Source organism: Taudactylus pleione, unplaced genomic scaffold, assembly GCF_031769625.1.
Source record: "Taudactylus pleione unplaced genomic scaffold, aTauple2 ptg000006l, whole genome shotgun sequence".
NCBI classification, from domain to species: Eukaryota; Metazoa; Chordata; class Amphibia; order Anura; family Myobatrachidae; genus Taudactylus; species Taudactylus pleione.
In genome coordinates this window covers 25,765,607-25,787,745 of record NW_028284409.1, presented here as the reverse complement: position 1 = coordinate 25,787,745, position 22,139 = coordinate 25,765,607, and the positions used below count along the sequence as shown (strand labels likewise).

The window sequence follows — 22,139 nt, the reverse complement described above, 5'->3', positions numbered from 1 at the left end:
TACGTTTAGGAAGTTTGCCGTTGCAATGCCGACAGCCGGCTTCCCAACTAGTTAATCCCAGTGAGGGTTAAATGACAGGCATCTAAATCTAGATGCCTGTCATTTTACCGACGCCGGGAGACCGATCGAAGTGATGCTGGGCGCCAGGGGGGGGGAGGGTTTGGTTAGGGGCTCCCGGGGGGGACTTAGGGATAGGCACCCCCCCGGGGGACTTAGGTTTAGGCGGCAGGGAAGGGGGGGTTAGGTTTAGGCACTTAGAGGGGGGATTAGGGTTAGGCACAGGAGGGGAGGTTAGGCACCCTAAAGGAGGGTTAGGGTGTAGAATTAGATTAGTTTATACTTACCTTTAGGACGATCGGGATTTCCTCCCCTGTAGGGCTGACATTGCCGGGATTTGAACCCGGTGAATCATACCAAAAGCATTTATACTGCGGTTCCCATCATTGAGTTCAATGGAGGGAGCCGTTCATTGGCTGAGAGGCGGCGGCTGACCTCTCTCCGCCAATGAACGCTCAGACACCGGCCTATCAAATCACACAGTGTGGGATCTGTGCAGGCTTGTAACCATGGCAGAATAGCGGCAGGATAGCAGTGGGATAGGGCTATATAAATCTTCGGGGATATATGACAGGTTCTATGAAAAAGGTCAAAACGATCTTTAGTGAATACCACCTATCGTGAATAGAACCTGCTGTCAATCCACAGTGTATTCCAGTGGGTTTGAAATTACTTCAAACCGCCGCTTAGTAAATTTACCTACTTGAGTCTACTTCTTATCTTCACTTCTTTATCCATTATGGGTGTCATTCTATTCTACCTAAATTGTCCTCTTTACTGACTGATACTGTTCCTGCTGTGTAAAGTCTAGAACATGGTCAGGAAGAAACTTCAAGCTTCCTCCAAGCACTAGAAGAACTCTGTTGACAGGAAAAGACTGATTGTTCAAAACTATCTACTAGGGACAGTCTGGCTTTCAATTACACATTTACTTTAAAGCAGTATCATAACTACGGTATTTGGAGCCCAGGGCTAGATGAAAAACGAAGCACCCATCCCCTCAAAGTATGTGCGCAAGCCGATGGCACGCGTCAAAAAAGTGGGCGTGGTCACATGCAACAAGGGCCATGGCCAATGGAAAATGGAGGCGTGTCAACATGTCACACCACTGTTTCAAGTCACTCTGGGAACATTGCTTTCCATTCCATATGCACCTTAATGCCCCCAGTAATATTGTCCCTTATGCAATGCAGTAGCAGTGCCCTTTACAAAGTGCCCCCAATAATGCACCCTTATACAGTGCCCCAGTAATGCAGCCTTATACAGTGCCCCCAGTACTGCCACTATACAGTGCCCCCAGTAATGGCTTTATACAGTGCTGCTAATAGTGGTCCACCTATGCAGTGCCCCCAGTAGTGGTCCCCCCTATGCAGTGCCCCCAGTACTGGTCCCCCTTATGCAGCACCCCCAGTTGTGGTTCCCCCTATGAAGTGCTCTCAGTATTGCCCCTTATACAGTGCCCCCAGTAGTGGTCCCCCCTATGCAGTGCCCCCAGTAGTGGTCCCCCTTATACAGTGCCCCCAGTAGTGGTCCTCCCTATGCAGAGCCCCCAGTAGTGGTCCCCCCCTATGCAGTGCCCCCAGTAGAGGTCCCCCTTATACAGTGCCCCCAGTAGTGGTCCCCCCTATGCAGTGCCCCCAGTAGAGGTCCCCCCTATGCAGTGGCCCCAGTAGTGGGCCCCCCTATGCAGTGCCCCCAGTAGTGCTCCTTATATAGTGCCCCCAGTAGTAGTCCACCCTATGCAGTGCCCCCCCCTATGCAGTACCAGTGCCCCTTGCATATATAGGGCACACACAAAAAACCACAACACTTACCTGAATCCTCACTCCTGCCACACCTGTCGTTCTCCGGTCCTCCGTCCTCCCAGCCCGCTCTGCACTAAGTGAGAGATGTCATGACATCTCTCCCATCACCCACTGTGGGAGCCGGAAGGTGGAGCTCATGAGTGCACCATTATACAGTGCTACCAGTAGTGCCCCTTATGCAGTGCCCCCAGTAGTGCCACTTATACAGTGCCCCCAGTAGTGCCCCTTATACAGTGCCCCCAGTAGTGCCAATTATACAGTGCCCCCAGTAATGCCCCTTATACAGTGTCGCTAGTAGTGGTCTCCCTATGATGTGCTCCCTAGTAGGGCCCCTTATACAGTGCCCCCATTAGTGGTTCCCCCTATGCAGTGCTCTTTATACAGTGCCCCCAATAGTGGTCCCCCTATGGAGTGCCCCTTATACAGTGCCCCCGGAACTGGCGGTGGTGTTTGTCACTGTGTAGTGCGAACCGCCACAACCAGTGTCATGGACTGCAGCCCCCCGCGCAACGCCGGTCCAACAGTGCACAGGACATGTGCAGGCCCGCCAAGAGCCGCGGGGAAAAAAAATTTCAGCGCTCTGAGCCCCCTCAGCCCGGCGCAAAGCCAGGGGGCATAAGAGACTGCTGTGGCTGCTGCTCAGCAGTCACGAGCAGTCTCCCACTGCAGTTCAGCACACGCTGTGTGCTGGGCTGCTGTGAGGGAGGGGGGGCGACATCAGACCCGGGCCCCTGCTGGGCCCATCAGGAAGCCTGGGCCCATGTAATATGTACCCGCTCCCCCCCCCCCACATCCCCACCTTTAACCCCCACCCCCCCCGGGGACGTGCCCTGCTCAACCCTCCCACGTTACCCCACTGCATAACATCAGGTCATCTTATACACACACATTCCGCAGCACATATCCTAACCCACTGCTCCATGCTCCTTCCTCACTATCTTCCCCTCTGTGTCACCCCTGTCTGTCTGCCCTTCCCTTTTAGAATGTAAGCTCTCACGAGCAGGGCCCTCATCCCTCATGTGCTTCTCCTCCCCCTACTTATAGTATCATTTACTCCTAACTCCCCACAACGGCACCTAACACCTGGTTGCTCATGTCCTGCTGCTTATGTTTTGCAGTTTGAGTTTATAACCTTGTCCTTGTGCTACATTGTTTTGTATTACTATTAACTGTTTTTCTTGTGTGCTCATTTATGTACTGTGTAAGGCGCTGCGGAACCTATGTGGCGCCATATAAATAAAGGATAATAATAGTGCCCCAGTAGTAGTCCACCCTATGAAATCTAACCCTTGTTTCATTGGACCGTTAGAAATATTACAAGTAATTAGCTCAGTAGCATACTGTACACGCTGAAGCTTCATTCCAACTTACAAGTCAGTTAATAAATTCTATATATCTTTACTCAAACTACTCATTATTAATCATTTCCCTTCCATTGAGAGTACTCCTGTGATTATGATGCAACAAGAGGAGGGAATGTAATAGACTCCAAATTTTGAGAAGTGCAAATTCTCTGTAGAGTTCTCATTGAGATTGTAATCGCCTGATTACTCTCGACAGGATAGAAGTCGTCATCCCCATTTTTTTTCATGGGAAACATACAAGTCGTCAGATGTACTCTGGCTGGCGAGATTGCTCAAATTGCATTCATTTTATGCAAAATCTCTGCTCAGAACATAAGAAGAGCCACAATAAACATATACTTTGACATCTCTCAATTAAGGGATATCAAATTAAGATCATTTTATTGATGCCTATAATTCTTTTTGGGGGAATAGTATTTTTAGTCTTTATATTATAAAAGTCACAATATATTTCTACATTTCTTTTTCTTAATACCATTAGTTCATGAGCCTTTGGTGGAGTATGCAGCCAAACCTTCTAACCTATTCCTAATAGGAACTGTTCTTTTGTTATCTTAAAAACCTTTAACCAATATTTGTTTTAACAAGGTGCAAGCTAGCTAAAAACAGTGTTGTTTTTGTTCATTGTTAATATTCCTACACAAACAGACATCTTCTGGAAGATGTGATGGCGAGGTAACATTACATTTCCCATGATCATCACAAGTGCACATTTGTAGGATAATTAATGTAAATACAAAGTAGATGTTTTGCATGAACACAAACCTTTACTTGGCATTTTTTTAAACATAGTACACGCTTAGATAAATGTACCCTCAGGCTTGCCTTCTCTGGACATTCCTCTTCTGCATCCTCCTCTTGTCCACACACTGTTTGGTTGGTGTGCTGTTTGTGGATGTTGTGGGTGTTTCAGGTTAGCTTGTGAAAGTGTAATACCCAGCTAGACGAGGCATTATGTCTGACACTGTGCATCATACTACAGCACATATGGATGCCATTTCATGGGCAGAGCACTATTTCCAGCAGCTCTGCAGCTGCTGAAGAGGTCAGGAGCAGGTCATATGACCAGTGTTAGGTGGTCAGACATGTGGCAGTTGATGAGGGCAGAGCTAAGGTAACTGACCTGGAGAGCAGGTGCTGAGAGTGGCTTTTTCCTGGTGAGGCACCTGAAGTGGAGGATCTGTGTCTCCCAGTACTCCTGTCAGAGGGTGGTCGCAGTGTCAACCCAGGCTGACAGGATAAACATTTACTTCAAAATCAGAAGGGAGGTACTGCTAGTTACCTGATAGCTCAGGGATGTGCTGACTCCTATACCAACATAGATTGCAGAGAAAAGGACTTAGATAAAACCTCCTCCTATATGTAAATCGGGTTATCAGTATTGTCCATAGCAAGGAATACCCAGTACTGCGCAGATAGGTCCCCTCAAGGTGAATTATTTAAATAAAGGAGCCCAGGGAAGCAACTAGTTAAACACTCATTTCCAGATCTATAGATATATACAGTTTTTTCTTCAAGGTCCATAGGCTCCACAGGGAGACCTTGGGGTGTAGGTGATGGCAACCAATCTGGGCACCACACAGTTAAAGTTTTAGCTCCCTGGATGCACTGGGTCCACTCTCCCTATACCCCGCCCCCGAGCCAGCAGCACCTCAGTTTCGTTGGTGCCCGGAGTTGGAGTCGGTCACCATTTTGCAGGGCGGCTGTTCATCAGCCCTAAAGTTTTTTTCTTTATTTTATTTAGTTACTTCTTCAAAAGCAACTTGAGCGCACAGCAGCAGACTGTCCGCTCCGCCACCCCTCTGGTGCCGCGATGCCAGTACTGATCTTGGGATCTCGGCGGGCGTTCCGGAAGTCAGCGCCTTCTCACCAGCGTTATCTGCGGTTTGCTATACTGCAACAACAATTCCAGTTTCAGGCATTGCCCTTTGGCCTATCCACAGCTCCAAGGGTATTTACCAAAATGATGGCTGCCCACCTGCGGAGTCAGGGTATCCGACACCTACCATATCTGGATGACCTCCTCTTGTTGGCGAGTTCTCCAGAAGTGCTTCACCACCACCTGCAACTAACAGTTGCTTGTCTACAAAACACACGGGTGGTTGACCTCCTCTTGTTGGCGAGTTCTCCAGAAGTGCTTCACCGCCACCTGCAACTAACAGTTGCTTGTCTACAAAACACACGGGTGGTTGACCTCCTCTTGTTGGCGAGTTCTCCAGAAGTGCTTCACCGCCACCTGCAACTAACAGTTGCTTGTCTACAAACACACGGGTGGTTGATTAATTCCCTAATTCCCTCACTGAGGATGGTTCATTTGGGAGCCCTTTTGGATTCTCACCAGAAGAGAATCTTTCTGACTCCAGAAAAGATCTCTACGCTGCAGCTGCGAGTACGCAGATGTCTCCACAATCGCCGGGTGTCAGTTCACTCGGCAATGCAGGTTCTGGGATCCATGGTGTCCACATTCAACATAGTGGCATATGCTCAGTTCTATTCCAGGCCCCTGCAGGGGCTGATCCTCTCCAGATGGGACGGATTGCCCCACTGGATCAGAGCTCAGACGATGGTATTCTCTCCAGAGGTGCGTCTGTCCCTCTCTTGGTGTGTACAGGGCAATGCACATTCTTCACAGAAAGCCTGTGCAGGTTCAGTCCAACAACGCCACCACAGTGGCGTACATCAACCATCAAGGAGGCACTCGAAGTCAGGCAGCAATGAAAGAAGTGTCACGCATTTTGACATGGGCAGAATCTCTTCTCACAGCCATTTTGGCAGTGTTCATTCCAGGAGTTCTCAATTGGGAAGCGGACTTCCTCAGCCATCACGACATGCATCCAGGGGAATGATCTCTTAACCAAGAGGTGTTTCAACTCCTAGTGGACAAATGGGGTCTTCCAGAGTTAGACCTCATGGCCTCCCAACACAAATCACAAGTTACCAGTGTACGAATCCAGAACAAGAGATGCCAAAGCAAGCCTGGTGGATGCTCTGTCAGTAAAATGGACCTTCCAGTTTGCGTACCTATTTCCTCCTGTCTCCCTGCTTCCTCGAGTTCTTCGGAAGTTCAAGCAAGACGGAGGCACTGTTCTGCTGGTGGCTCCAGCTTGGCCCAGACGTAATTGGTACTCAGATCTTCAGAGTCTCCCCATCGACACTCCATTCCTGCTGTCTCATCGTCCGGACTTGTTGTCTCAGGGTCCTTGCCTTTACCTGGATCGTCTGTCTTTGACAGTATGGCTCTTGAGACAAGGATTCTCTCGATCGGTCATCAACATGATGCTTAGAGCGCATAAACCTTCCTCCGCCAGAATCTACCACAGAGTGTGGCAAACATACTTCCAGTGGTGTCGTACAAAGGCTTACAACCCTCAGGTGTTTCGAATTTCCAGAATACTGGCATTCCTTTAAGCTGGTTTGGACCTTGGCCTGCACTTGGCCTCGTTGAAAGTGCATGTCTTTGCACTGTCAGGGTGATTCCAGCGTAGAATTGCTCCGCTTCCGGATATCCGCACCTTCCTCCAGGTTGTCCTCTGGGTTTAACCTCCCTTTGACCCACCAGTGGCTCCTTGAGATTTGGCAGTAGTTCTTTGGGCCCTCCATTTGAATCACTAGATTCAGTGGATCTTAAGTGGTTAACAGCTAAGACTCTTTTTCTTCTGGCCTTTGCATCTGCCAGAAGGGTGTCAGAATTGGGAGCTCTTTCCTGTCATCCTCCTTTTCTGATATATCACCAGGACAGGACGGTGCTTCGTACTCACCCTGAGTTCCTTTCTAAAATTGGTTCTAGTTTCCATATTAATCAGGAAATTATAGTACCGGCCTTTCTGTCTCCAGACCTCTCGGCAGGAGAGGCCTCATTGGATGTGGTCCACACCCTCAGAATAAGCAAACATTGACTAGATGGCTTAGTATGACTATCTCAGAAGCTTACATGTAGGCAGGCCAGCCTGTTCTGTCTTCTGTTAAGGCTCATTCTACTCTGTCTGTGGGTCCCTCGTGGGCAGCTCGCCGTGGTGCCTTGGCTATTCATCTTTGTAAGGCAGCCACGTGGTCTTCTATCCAGATCTTTCTACGGTTCTATGCATTTGATACCTTTACCTCTCAGGATGCTTCCTTTGGGCACCGGATTCTCCTCTCAGCACAGAAGCTTCCCCACCATTAAAAGAACTGCTTTGGGACATCTTCAAGGTCTCCCTGTGGAGCCTATGGACCCTGAAGAAGAAAATGAGAGTTATGATAAGAACTTACCTTTGTTAACTCTCTTTCTTCAAAGTCCATAGGGTCCACAGGGCACCTGCCCTGATGCACCTGGCTTCATATGGGCGTTATTGCTGGTCACCGGTTTCCATCTCCTTCTCTGTGAGAGTGTTTCTGGAGTGTACCAGTCTTCCTTTTCTCTTATCCTCCTCCGGCCTTTGGCTTATTACCAACTGAGGTGCCTCTGGCTCAGGGGCGGGGTATAGGGAGAGTGGACCCAGTGCATCCTGGGAGCTAAAGCTTTAACTGTGAAGTGCCTGGGTTGGTTCCCATCACCTACACCCCAAGGTCTCCCTGTAGACCCTATGATTTAAAAAATAGAAGTGTTAATAGTTTATTTTTATCAATTAACAAAATACAAAGTGAATGAACAGAAGAGAAATCTAAATCAAATCAATATTTGGTGTGACCACCCTTTGTCTTCAAAACAGCATCAATTCTTCTAGGTGCACTTGTACAAAGTCAGGGATTTTGTAAGACTAGAGTCAGGTGTATGATTACCATACAGGTGATAATGATCATTTTCATATGTAGTTTGAAACACAGTCATTAACTGAAACAGAAATAGCTGCGTAGGAGGCTTAAAACTGGGTGAGGAACAGCCAAACTCTGCTACAGAGGTGATGTTGTGGAAGACAGTTTCATGTCACAGGTCATACACCATGGTAAGACTGGGCACAGCAACAAGACACAATGTAGTTATACTGTATCAGCAATGTTTCTCCTAGGCAAATATGTCAAAGCAGACTGGGGTTTCAAGATGTACTGTTCAAGCTCTTTTGAAGAAGCGCAAAGAAATGGGCAACGTTGAGGACCGTAGATGCAGTGGCCAGCCAAAGAAACTTAGGAAGCTCTATTATCGGGAACACCTGTTTGGCCAGCCACCCCCCCTGAACCGCATACCAAAGGGGGCGAGCTGTCGATCAACATCGACAGCTGCCCCTTTTGGATGCGAGCGCCGGAGCAAGTGATTTCTCGCTCACTTCGGGGCTCACGCGCGTGCGCACTGCCCGACCATCGACCCACTTGCGAGCGGGTCTGAATCAGGCCCTTAGTGCATCAAATGAAAGACACATCATGCTTACTTCCCTTCAAAATCGGAAGATGTCCAGCAGTGCCATCAGCTCAGAACTGTCAGAAAGCAGTGGAACCCAGGTCGGCATGGAAAAATTGTGGCCAAAAAGCCATACGGTACCTTCGACATGGAAACAAGGCCAAACAACTCATCTATGCACAAAACATAGCAACTGGGGTGCAGAAAAATGGCAGCAAGTGCTCTGGACTGATGAGACAAAATGGGAAATATTTGGCTGTATATAGAAGGCAGTTTGTTTTCCGAAGGGCTGGAAAGCGGTGTCTGCAGGCAACAGTGAAGCATGGTGGAGCTTCCTTGCAAGTTTGGGGCTGCATTTCAGAAAATGGATTTGGCTATTTTGCCAGGATTATTTGGTGTCCTCAATGCTGAGAAATACAGGCAGGTACTTATCCATCATGAAATACAATCAAGGAGGCGTCTGATTGGCTCCAAATTTATTCTGCAGCAGGACAACAACCCCAAACATACAGCCAATGTCATTAAGAACTATCTTCAGCGTAAAGAAGAAAAAGGAGTCCTGGAAGTGATGAAATGGCCTCACACAGCCTTGATCTCAACATCATCGAGTCTGTCTGGGATTACAATGAAGAGACAGAAGGATTTGAGCAAGCCTAAATCCACAGAAGATCTAAGGTTAGTTCTCCAAGATGTTTGGAACAACCTCTCTGCCAAGTTCCTTCAAAAACTGTGTGCAAGTGTACCTAGAAGAATTCATTCTGTTTTGAAAGCAAAGGGTGGTCACACCAAATATTGATTTGATTTAGATTTCTGTTCTGTTCATTCACTGTGCATTTTGTTAATTGATGAAAATAAACTATTAGCACTGCTTTACTTGAAAGCATTCTTACTTTGCAGCATTTCTTTCACACCTGACAAACACTTTTGAACAGTATGGATATTTATTAGTAGTATAGTGTGTGTGTGTGTGTATATATATATATATATATATATTTATTTATTTATTAGTAGTGTACAGTAGTGTATGTATATTTATATATATTTATTAGTGGTGTAGTGTATGTATATTTATTGTTACGCATAGGAATAGATAGTTGCATACTGAATTCTTCTGAAAAAGTGTAATGAGAAAGGTATTTGAAATGTTACAATGAGTTTATGTAAAATGTTGCAGAATTGGAACAGGCATTTCGCTGTGATTGTTGTATAACATTTATAAAACTGTGTTACTGTGCATAATTTGTTTTACCATTGCATAAGTGATTCCTTCCTGGTTCTCATAGAGTTCCTGCTTAATAAAGAGAACATAATTTTATTTATTGTGTCACTTTACTGTGTTGGGATTGGGGACAATCTGCCTCTCTGCTGTGACGTGGAAAACGAGAAATTACAATATCTAAGAAATACCCCAAGGGTATTACACAAGCAGAACTAATGGTTGCAGTGGGTACATTTTGTGACAGAGAATATTGCAATTGCTTGAGGGTGAGCATGTTTGTAATAGAAACAAGGGTGATTCCACACAAGACTAGCACATCATTAAAAATTGTATGCAAAAAAAAACAACCCTATTCTGTTTGTATCACAAGGAAGAAAGCTCCCTATTTTGAAAGAAACATTGTTGGTTGTGCTCCCATAGAGTAATCTAATCTATACTTATAATAAAGTTGTAATGGTTGCATCAGTACATACAATTATTTTGGAGAAATGTACTCATTGGGACTGTATATGAACTATGGAGACAAAAAAAACAAAAAAAGTTTTTCAGAATTTTCTTGTCTGTTCGTTATGACATCACGCAAAAACTACGCCTGTGCTCTGTATTACTCCTATACTAACCCTACACGTGTGATACATAGTGGGGGCTTCAGGCAGCATTTTTATCAGGTTCTACTCTTAAAATGCCCCCCACCCCCCATGAAAACAATTAGCTTTTTATGTATTCTCCTTGGTCTAAAATCCATTAAACCTAGGTGACAAATGCAGATGCAAGTGAGCACTGTGCAGCCTTTGTGTTGCCATTTTACCAGTAATATCTGTAGTGCGCATGCACTGATCTCCGGATATATGGCGCCTGCTACATGTTCCTGGTGAGGTTTGTGGCACAGATCTCTGGAAACATGGCACTTTTCCCATGTTCCTGGTGATATCTGCAGGGCCAAAGGAAAGGTATTGTGAACAGGTGCATTGTATGGGGTGCAGGCCCCCCTTTTACCCATGGTCTACACCCTGCATCCATTATAGATACGCCCATGCAAGTGAGCCCTTCTACAGTTACTGGCTTAAGGTGCCTACACAGTTGGCGATTTTTTACACGATTTGCCCGATTCTGATGTATCGTGACGACAAATCGTGTTAAATATGCCCATATTGTGAGTTTTCACTCACAATGCCGATACGCGCCCCCGCAGGTCATACATCACATCTTCAGATCTGACGTGCTGTAGGGCAGATCTGACAATCTCAGTCACGATGCACTGGAATAGTTAGGAGGCACGATAGATAGTTTGTCACATTGGACAGTTTTTTAACACCAAATCGTGCCCACGACTGCTGGGGAGATGCTGGGGAGAGTTCAAGGAGAAATCGGACACATTGTTGGATTGTGAGCACATCGCCAAGTGTGTAGGCACCTTTAGCCATGTAAATGGTGAATTAAAGCACAAATACAACCTGCACAGACTGCACTTTGTGACCAGTAATTGCAAATATGCGCTATATCGCATATTTTACCCGATAAGGAGGTCCGGGGACTCACTTTTTCAGCATGGGTGGGTCCCCGGGGACGCGGCTCCACCACGGCCAATCCCTGGCTCCTCATTAAATGATTGATGACCCTCGCCTGGCTGCAGGCAATACAAATCAGAGGTGGAGTCAGGCCGGCCAGAGACCTCTTTGGCGCCTTTACTGGATGTTATGCTGCGGCACTACAGGGACATGACCCGATCCTGGCATGACAACGGACCCTGCACTTAGAGTGAAGACAACCTCTAGTAAGTTTAGGCGGGTATCGGGTGGGGGATTAATGGTGAGCAGGTGACTGGTGCTCCGGGACGGGTCGAGGCAGAGTGGCTGCAGTAGGGTGCCACCACATTATGTCCATACTCGCGGACCCGGCAGCACGCAGTTACATTTGTGACAAGCAGCCTAGCAAAGAATCAGATTGGCTGCCTGTCAATAGAGTGCAGCTGCCATGCGGAGCTCAGTGTGGTGAGTAGGGAAGATCCCGAGACTGCTCACCACACCGATGTACTGCAGAGCCGACTGAGCTGCCTGCAGCTGGTGCACTGTAATGATCGGCAGCCAATCTGATGTTGCTGCTGCTGGGCCCTGGTGCGTATACAGAGCGGGCCCCAGCACACTATTTTATATATATTTGCTGCTTTCTCTCAACCCCTTTCCCCATGTGTGGCTTTTCCCCAACCCCCATTTGTACCCCTGCCCCAACTCCCATGTGTGCCTCTGTCCCATCCCCCATGTATGCCTCTCTCTGCCTGCCCATGTATGCCTCTCTGCCTGACCCCTCTGTGCCTCTGCTCCAACCCCCATCTGTGAACTTTGCCCATCACCCTTCTGTCCCTCTACCTACCCTCCCCATATATGCCTCTGCCCACCCAGCCTTTGTAGGCAACTGCCTGCATCCCCATGTGCAGCTGATTGGAGAGCCCTACTTGTTTAACTTATACTGGGCCCCACAAATTCTGAGGTGAGTCTGCCTGCACCCACCATGCTGCATCCTTGTAGTCTGGCAGCACTGGACTTTTCCAGGTGACTCAGATGCAGCCCGATCCTGGTGCTACCCAGAGACGGTGTTGCGTTGCCATGACGTCATGTAGCTGCATGCCACCTCCCGCTACAGTGATGCATTGACACAGCAGAGCAGACTGCAGTGCTGACTCAGGCTGCAGTGCAATGAATTTGAATTAATGTGTTGCTGCCAATGTGTTTCTATTTTTTCCTATCGGGGCCAATGTCATCTGCTACATACTTCATGAGCTGTAGCTGCTAAATCGATTTCCAGACAACAAGTGCTCGAAGTGAGCCGGTATACTATGGTATGGTATACCGGCACTTCCAGCACTGACCCGCCAGCTGCCGAGAGGCATATGGATAAGGCGCCGATGTTGCTTTCTCCATAAGCCGGGCACCTGCTGAGTTTGTGTTACCAGCAGGCGCCCGGCGACTCCTTCCCAGCAGCCAGAGCTCACTCCTGAGCTCCGCCTCCTGTAGTACATGTTGGGGAGAGACATCATGACGTCTCTCCCTCTCCCACAGTGCAGAGCGCGAAGCTGATGGGAGAGGACTATGCACTGTGTACTCTGGGAGTCCTCTCCCACAGTGCATAGCGAGGAGCTGGTGGACGGCGGCGGGCACCGGAGCGGGGCTTCACGTAAGTATGTTTTTATGTGAGTTTGTCTGTGTGTTTATGTGTAAGGGGGCTCTACTTCGAGGGGAACTACTACTATGGGCACTACTTCAAGGGGCACTACTGCTACTACTATGGGCACTACTGCTACTGTGGGCGCTCCTACAAGGGGCACTACCAGTACTATGGGCACTACTACAAAGGGTCACTACTACAAGGGGCACTAATATGGGCACTATTGCTCTGAGCACTACTGCAAGGGGCACTACTACTATATACTGTGGGCACTAATACAAGGGGCACTATTATTGTGGCCAATGTATTTGGGGCACTGTTACTCTTGTGGGCAATGAATAGGGGGCACTACTGCAAAGGGCACTACTACTGTTGGCAATGTATAGTGGGCACTATTACTATTGTGGGCAATGTATAGTGGCACTACTACTGTGGGCATTGTATAGAGAGCACTAGTACTGTGGGCATTGTATAAGGGCACTACAACTGTGGGCATTGTATAAGGTCACAACTACTGTGGGCATTGCATAAAGGGCACTACTACTGTGGGCATTGCATAAAGGGCACTACTACTGTGGGCATTGCATAGGCGGCACTACTATTGTGTGGCATAATGTGTATAAGTGGTACTACGGTGTGGTACACTATACTACTGAAAAAGAGAGCGTCGTAAGAACACGCACCCTTTTCCGGTGCATGCGCGCCTTTGGTGCGCACATAAGTGCAACCTTAGATTTTCCATACCCCCACTATAAAATTCCCACTTCGACCACCGCAGACAACCTCAATTTAGATGGGACCCAAAAAGTCAGGTAGGACCCCAATATTTTAAAATGAAGGGTACCTGGAACCCACATTTTTGGGGGCTTGGCGTGATCACTGGTGACCGAAGCATGCATGTTTTTTTTTTTTCTTAGGGGGGGGGGGGGAAATTACAGTGTAGCTATGTGAAAAGTAGATTTCATGTCTTGGTTGGAATCCAGGGCGCATAACAGCTCCTACAAATGACTGCACTGTACCTAGTCCCAATGAGTGTAACATCGGCGTGTAGCTACAGCAGGAAGTCTGTACGCTTCCTATGGGTCTGACTGTTCCTGCATATGCCCCCTGTGTGGGGGACTCCGCCAGGTAGCTGCAGTGACTGCATGAGACCAATGTCCCCGTGTGTACCCAGACGGCTGCAGCGGCCGCACCGCAACAGCGCAGCAGGAAGGGGGAAGGGGGAGCAGAGCGCAGTCTCCCAGTAGCGCAGCGTCACCACCACAGCGAGACTCCGCCGCCACCATCATCCTCTCGCGGGATCTCGCCGCCATATTCGCCCTGCTGCTACTACTGCTGCCAGTATTTTGGTTTCGCCTCCTGCCTGGAAGCGGAGGAGTCAGCGCCCCATAGCCAGCAGCGCTGCTGGGAGAGGAGGGACCGCTGCGTTCCGGGTCCTGCTCTGACGTCAGGGGCGCTTGGTTCCGCCGGCGGAGCCCACTGGACTGGGCCGGGCACGTCCGTGAGGCCGGGGCGCTGCTGCTGCCGCAGAGAGGGGGAGGTGACGGTGGGACTGCCTGGCCGGGGCAGCAGAAGCAGCGCTCGTCCCCCTCCCCCTCCTGCCGGACAAAGTTGGCTATATCGGGGGGACTGACGGAGGGGAGTCGCGGCCATCACGCCGGCCCCTAGCCAGAGCTGGCGGCGGAGGAGGCGGAGGCTGAGAGGTAAGGCAGTACGGGAGAGCGGGGCCTGGTGCCCGGGGAGATGGGCCAAGGCCTGGTTGGGGGGAGGGGGAGGTGGGTGGTGATATCACTGCAGGCTCCGGCTCCAGGCCTGGTGCTGTCAGTCCGGGCTCGGTGTAGTTCCCCCTCACCTGAGTGCAGGTGTGACTGTCATGTCCGCTGCCGGGGTGAGGAGGGGGGGTGTGAGTGCGTGTATTTCCCACATGTAGCTGAGTAGATAATACATCAGTTCAATAGTAAATGTGAGTTTAATTCTGTATATTATTATATTCCATCCAAATGTTTGTTTTCCTTGTGTATCCGTAGTATGTGAGGTTACACTGGGCCCACATGATGCTGTGGTTTAGGTGTGCATGGCTCTTGGTTTTTATTGCTCGTGTTTTTATTCATTCAACCATTATCTGTCTCCTGTTGTATGAATTTTACTTAGTATTTCAAATATTGTTTCTTTCGTTCTATGATATATAAATCCAAAATGCAACACATGGCTGTGACTTCATGCTATTCCAGGGCTTATTCTCTTTTCTTGTATAACACTTGTGGTGTAGACAATGTATCGGTAATATTTATAGTATATGTTTTTTTTTAATTATCAGCATCTTCTGGGTACAGTAATGTCATTCATACAGGGTGTTTTATCCACCAGCTCTTTCAGTTTATTTACACTGCAGCCATATTGTCACATTTGTTATTAATATTATACCCCTTTCACACTCCCGGGTGAGACACCTTTCAGACTGGCGGGCCAACCTGGCTTATTGCCGGTTCGATGACTACACCGATATAACGTGCCGAGCTGGAGTTGGAGATGAAATCCTCTCCAATCGCCGGCTCTTCCTATGCAGTTAACGGGATACGGGTTATTTTCTGTGCTCTTTCACACTGCACATTAACCCAGGTTACTGTGTGTTTACGTGAAGTAACCCGGTTTATTGCTGGCAGTGTGAAATGGGTATTACTGACAAGTTGCATTACTATGGCTGTTGTTTAGATCCTTAATCTTGTCTATATTTATACATTTTCATTGCACGCAGTGTTTGTGACATACTGTGAATGTATCAGTCTGTCTAACTTAAATATACTGGTCCTGTATAACCTTTTAGTTATTTACATTTGACCAAAGATACCTTTAAAATGTTCTTTTGTAAGTTGTTCTGTGGTTTAAATGTATTAATGCCATCAAATATCAGTGATTATAGGTAATTTTAATAGTAAATCTAAAAAGGGGTATGTACACAAAATGCTGTAGTTGTCATAACACCTGTTTTTGTGTTTTTCACATAATCTGGAAAAAGTCTGTAACCATCCAAAATGATTATAAAATCAAGAACAAACCTAACTTTGTAGTGAGCCACAGTGGCTTACTGTGTTAAACACTTACATAATTCAAAATGTGTACATGTAGAGTACTTTCTATGATATATCTTCACAGTAAAAATGCTGTCTTGAGGGGAGAATTTAGTTAATTCTAGTCTTTGCAAACATTGGGGGTGATTCAATTCAACGGGAGTTGAATAGTGCCGAACCGGCATTCCCCGACTAAAGTTCCGCAAGGGTGTTAGCTCCGCGCCAAACCGAAAATCAGCCTCACTGTCCGCACTTTAGTCAGATTTCTCCTTGCACTCTCAGGAGGGTGTGAGAAGAAATCTTTAGCCAGACTCAACGGCGCGCTGAATTAAATAACTCCAGGAGCTCCATCCCGGCGCTATTCAATTCACAATTAATTGAATCGCCCGCTTATTGTCTCATGTAGACAGCATGTGCATTGTGTTTTACAGTACTGAAACATAAATAACTATTTAACACATAGTGTGGACTTGCTATGAAATATCTACACATCCTCCCTCACTGCCACTATCTTTGCCTCCTTTTTCACTTCCAAAATTGAGGCCATCCATCACAAAATCTCCTTCACCCATCACTCTTCTGCCACCCTACCTCTACCCCCAGCCCAGTCACCAACCCTTGTGCTCCTTCCACCCCACCATGGGTGACAGTCCATTCATTTTGTCCTTTCCCCCCACTGCCTGCTCCCTCCTTGCTCACCTCTACAGTCTCTCTCCACTGGCATCTTCCCCTCATCGTTCAAACATGCTCATGCCTCATCCATTCATAGAGAAAAAAACAACCTTGACACCCCCTCACTATCTAACTACTGACCAATTTATTTTTTCCCATTTGCCACCAAAATATTTGAACAGTTTGCCTAAAACCACCTCACCTGCTATCTGACAACTATCCTTGATCCTCTATAATCTGGCATCTACTCCATCCACTCCACTGAAACTGCCCTGGCTAAAGTCACAAAGACGTTCTCTCCACCAAACCTAAGAGCCACTTGCTCATTGTCCAGGATCTCACTGCAGCTTTTGACACCATGAATCACCCTCTCCTGCTGCTCATCCTCCAGTCCAATGGCCTATCTGACACCATTCTCTCTTGGGTCACCTCTTACCCCTCCTCTATTTCTTTCTGTGGTGTTAATTCCCCGTGGTCATTCTGCATGGTTCTGTCTTTGGCCCTCTGCTCTTTTCACTGTACTCCTCCCTGAGTGAACTTATCAGTTTCTTTGGCCCCCTGTATCACCGATGACACTCAACTCTACCTCCCCTCTCCTGATCTCTCTCTCCATTCCTCTATCAAATGTCCAGTTGCCTCTCTGCCATCTCCTGGATGTCCGTGCACATTCTTAAACTTAACATGGCCAAGAGCTTCCTCCCCTCCCTCCCTACCTAACTCACTGTTGACAACACCACTATCTCTTTTGTTCCCCAACTCCGATGCCTGGGAGTCATTCTTAACTCCTCCCTCTCCTTTGCCACCCACAGTCAATATCTCGCCCAATCCTGTAGTTTCTGTGGAACATTGTTCACATCAGACCCAACCACTTCCAGGATGCCACCAAAGCTATTCACTCACTGATTATTTCTTGTCTCGAATACTGCAACCTTCTCATTACTGTCCTACCCTACTCCGATCTCGCTCCTCTCCAATCTGTACTTAATGCTGTAGCTAGGCTCATCTTTCTCTCCTGCCCTTCACATCTGCCTCCACTCTCTGCCAAGCTCTTCACCGACATTCTCTCCCGTACAGAACCCTCTTCAAACTCCTCAACCTTGCATATAAGGCCTTCTGCAATCCCACTGCTCTCTACATCTCAAGCGTCATCTCCATACATACTCCCTCCTGCCCTGCCCGTTTGGTCAGCGACTGCTACCTTTCCTCCCCTCTGGTTACAACCTCCCACTTCCTGATCCAAGATTTCTCCTGTGTCTCCCCGAACTTCTGAAATGATTTCCCTCATTCTATCAGACTATCCCCTAGCCTGCATAACTTTAAACGGCACTGAAAACCCTCCTGTTCATAAAAGTATACCAGCCCACCGATTAACCATATCTCTGCGAAGTTCACTTATCCCTCTAGAGAAGTTTGAGTGGTGTCAAATATGGAAAATTAGGAAATAAGAAAACGGGGCGATTCAATTGTTTTGGGCAGCCGTAGCTCCTGTCTAAAGTTGAGGGAGATATTCAATTGTTTGGGCGGCCAGCAATGCGCTGGTCACGACTGCCATGCTCTCTTGCCCAAAATGCACGAGGTTAGCCGCATAAAGTGGCTTCTCCCATGCTAAGTGTCAGTTAAGGCGCCCAAAAGACGCATGTTCTACATTTAAGGCGCTCAATAATTGGAGGGTGCAAGCAGAAATTTGTGATAAGTATTGGACTCCCAAAACAATTGAATAGCTCCTGGTCACTTTAGACAGTAGCTACGGGCATGAGAAACAATTGAATGTGCCCCTATGAAAAGGGTTTATTTATGGAATGTCAAATGGGGGTTGTGGTAAAGTAGCAATTCTTGCAATATTTTGACATATGATATCAAAGCATGTTTGCAAATAACACATGAAAATTAAAAGTTTTATATATTTATCAATTGCTTTGTTAGATTCACTACTCTGACTGCAAGCAGGTTATGGAAAGGGACTGCCATGTCAAATGTAGTTGCCGTACTAATTAGAAACAATTTAAAATAGGGAAAAAAAAGCAAGTTTTGTGGTGCTCAATATCACTTGTAGGCAGTGTCCAGATAAAACGCTGCAGCATCACAAACGCTTCTGGCTGCAAGTGCAAGTAATTATGTTGTCATTAAAACCAGGGCTGCAGAGTCTGTACGCCAAACTTTCCACTCCTTCATAAATGGCAAATGTGTAGTGACCACTTCTGCTAACACGTAATTGGTGACTTATTAGTTACTGATTGGTTGCTATGGACAACATCTCCTCTTCTAAAAACTCACTTTAGTACAGGGTTCGACAAATTTTTGTACAATCTAGGAGCCATCTTAAAAGTTTAGGAGCCAGACCATCATCCATTACCAAAATATATGAAAGCTTGTATAGACCACCACACATGCCATTTCAGTGCCCCTCAAGCTAATAATAAATCCCCTGTAATAGTGCCCCCAGTAGTAAGCCCCCAGTACTAAGCCCCCTCTAAGTGTGCCGCGCACACACACAAAAACCCCCCCAGAATACTTACCTTAGGCTACGATCCTGCGTCCGCTGCCATCTGCCGCTCTTCAGAACTATGGGAGAGACTTCATGATGTGTCTCCCATAGTACCCGTGGGGGAAGCCGGACGCTGGAGCTCAGGAGTGAGCTCTGGCTCCCGCTGCGGGGAGTCGGGTGCCCGCTGGTAAAATTTCAGGGGGCGGGCGCCCGGCAAATGGAGCTTCCCTGCGCCGGGGGTGGGGGGTCTTGGAAATCCCGGTCACCAGGGCTAAAATCTTAGTCACCATGGCGACCTGGTGCCCGGGATTTGTCGAGCCCTGCTTTAGTAATCATACCCCCTAGAGTGAACACTATTTATGTAAGTATGCCTTAGAGCTTGGGATGGGCAATAAGCGGCCCTCCAGCTGTTGGTGAACTATAAATCCCAGCATGCATTGCAAAATTTTTAGCATGGCCAAATAGCAAAACTGTGGCAAGGCATGCTGGGATGTATAGTTTTACAACAACTGGGGGGGTGCTTATTGCCCACCCCTACCTTAGAGTGATCAGCGACAGCTATTCCTTTGATTATTTTGTACAGTTCAATTTGTGGGGGGGGCGATTCAATTGTTTTTTAAGGCATGCTAATTAATGGTCTCCCAGTGTTGCCATTCAGTTGGTTTTGGGTGCCCGTTAATTATCGCGCTTGTTCAGCCCTATTAAATCTGCTTTAGCCACATAGAACGACTAAACCCTTTTTAAAGTCCTGGTTAGGGTGCCTAAACAGCAGTTTGGGTGCCCATAACTAGGACTTATCACACATTTCTGGTTGGTGTGAGTAGATGTATAGCAACAGCTGAATTGCTCAATCAGGCGCCCATCACTGACAGCCACTGCTGCAAACAATTGAATTGCTGTCGTAGAGTGGTACTGCAAATCATAACATAAAAATATAAACTTTATATTGCATGAGGGTGTTAAGCTTACCACACATTTGCGAATCTGGTACTTCAACCTAATTACCAATTAATCAAATATGTGACCACTTTATATATTTTTATTAAGTGATCGAAGTGAATGGAAAGATTACAAAGTGATAGTTTTTTGGGCATTTTTAAAATCGGCCATTTGACCTACAGATATAGTTTACTTGGGGATCACGTTACAACAGGGGTCAGGGAACTGTTTTACCCCAAAATATATTGAGATACGCCGACATTGCCCCCTTGATTTGAAAGGAAGGAAGTCATATGGTAGTGCCCCCATATAATGCCCCTGTAGTGCCACTTGTACAAAAAAACTACTTGCCTTAATCCCCGCTCCTGCATCCGCCGCCGTCCTGGCCGCCCGGCTGCTCCTCGGAACTATGGGAGAGACGTCATGACGTTTCTCCCATAGTGCTCATGGATAGAGGCGGAAGCTGGAGTTCAGAAGAGAACTCCAGCCTCTGGCTAACACGGCGCTGCAGGGAAGGAGCCGGGCGCCCGCTGGTAATAACTTCTCAGCGGGCGTCCGGCTTAGAGCCTCCCTGCAGCACAGCCGGGCATGCATATCTCTCATTCTATATTATAGAATGATTCATATGCATGCCTGGCTGTCCGTCCATTACCCCCAGGAATTACATTTTTACCCCATGTGGGGTAATTTACCCCTGTTCCCTGACCACTGCGTTACAATATGTTTTTGGAAGAAACAATTGGCAGGCCAGATCTGCATACAGGAGTTTAAATCTACCTTTTTAAAAGTAATTTAGGGACCCTTTCCTGTGAAATATTAGCAAAACAGACGATAAATCTTAGAGATACTGGCTAAGGGGCCTGTTTATAAAAACTCCTCAAATACAGATTTTCTATTGCTGCTCATGTGCGAGGGGAAGAAAGAAAAAAAATCATCATTCCGTCTATTTATCAAAAAAGTGACCAGAGCAGCTGGTGCTCATTTCCTCAGAGACACTGGCCACTGTGATGAGAAGTTTTATGCTGGTTACGAACTGGATGATTTTATGAACGATTTGGCCAATTCCAAAGCATCGGAACGACAAATTGTTCATATCATCCAGTGTGTATCCACTATGTCACTGACTATGCTCACTCCCGCGCACCGTCGATGACATCGTCCGACGGACTTGCATTCAGGTCCGACGGGCGATATCGTTAGCGGGGGTCATGCTGCCAAATGCAGCATGGTGTCTGCCGTTTTTCCGTCGCTACCTGCAAGTGTGTATGCACTTGCAGATGCTGGGTCCCGTCGCTAGTGACATCACGCTGGGTACACATCGTTTAGTGTGTACCCAGCTTTACTGCTTGCCAGTCCACTAAGTTTATTGGTGCATGCATGAGTTGGCTTACTGGCTTCTGCATAGGCCTTACCGGGGCAGGGCTTTGATAAATAAGCAGATAAATAGACCCCTGTATGTAAATTATTAGACTGCTAAATTCATTAAATAGTGGGAATCCCAATGTTCCTGTGTTTCTCAAGGCTTTTCCATCTAACACATTTTTCCTGGTCTTTAACCACTTGCCTGGTAAAGTCGTGGAGACGAATACTGCAAAAGTCCTTGAAGGGGAATGAAGAACGCCCCATGGCACTTAGAGTTGGCTGATGTGTGATCGCTGGAAACTCGGAGTGCTAGGTCCACTCTAAACTGCGTGTGTGTGTGTGTGTGTGTGTGTGTATAAATATATATATATATATATATATATATATATATACTCACGCACACAATTAGTGTTCCCTCTAGGCTGTTGCAGCGGGGCGCCACGGCCTGACAGATTTTAAAATGACAAAATGAGCCCTGCCCTTATGGTGAGTGAGAAAAGTCGCAGTTTAGCAACCATGGCCGGTGCATAGATGCTGTGCGCATCTATACACAGTGATGGGAGAGCTTGGCAGCAGCCCAGCATCTCCGTAAGTGCTGGGCATGCCCCTATAGTAACAAACAAAGAGGCATAACATGTAGTCACGCCCCCTTTTTGGGAGTACAAGTAGAGAAATGCCTCTTCTCCCAGATGACG

General features: G+C 47.3%; 1 protein-coding gene across 1 annotated transcript in view; it reads left to right on the top strand.

The window, feature by feature from the left end:
* The first annotated feature begins 14,279 nt into the window (after positions 1-14,279).
* TAB2 (TGF-beta activated kinase 1 (MAP3K7) binding protein 2) overlaps positions 14,280-22,139 on the top strand; it is a 106,659-nt gene continuing 98,799 nt past the window's right edge. The window contains exon 1 of the mRNA XM_088451754.1: positions 14,280-14,621. The gene's annotated coding sequence lies outside the window, so the exon portion shown is untranslated. The remainder of the gene's footprint in view (positions 14,622-22,139) is intronic.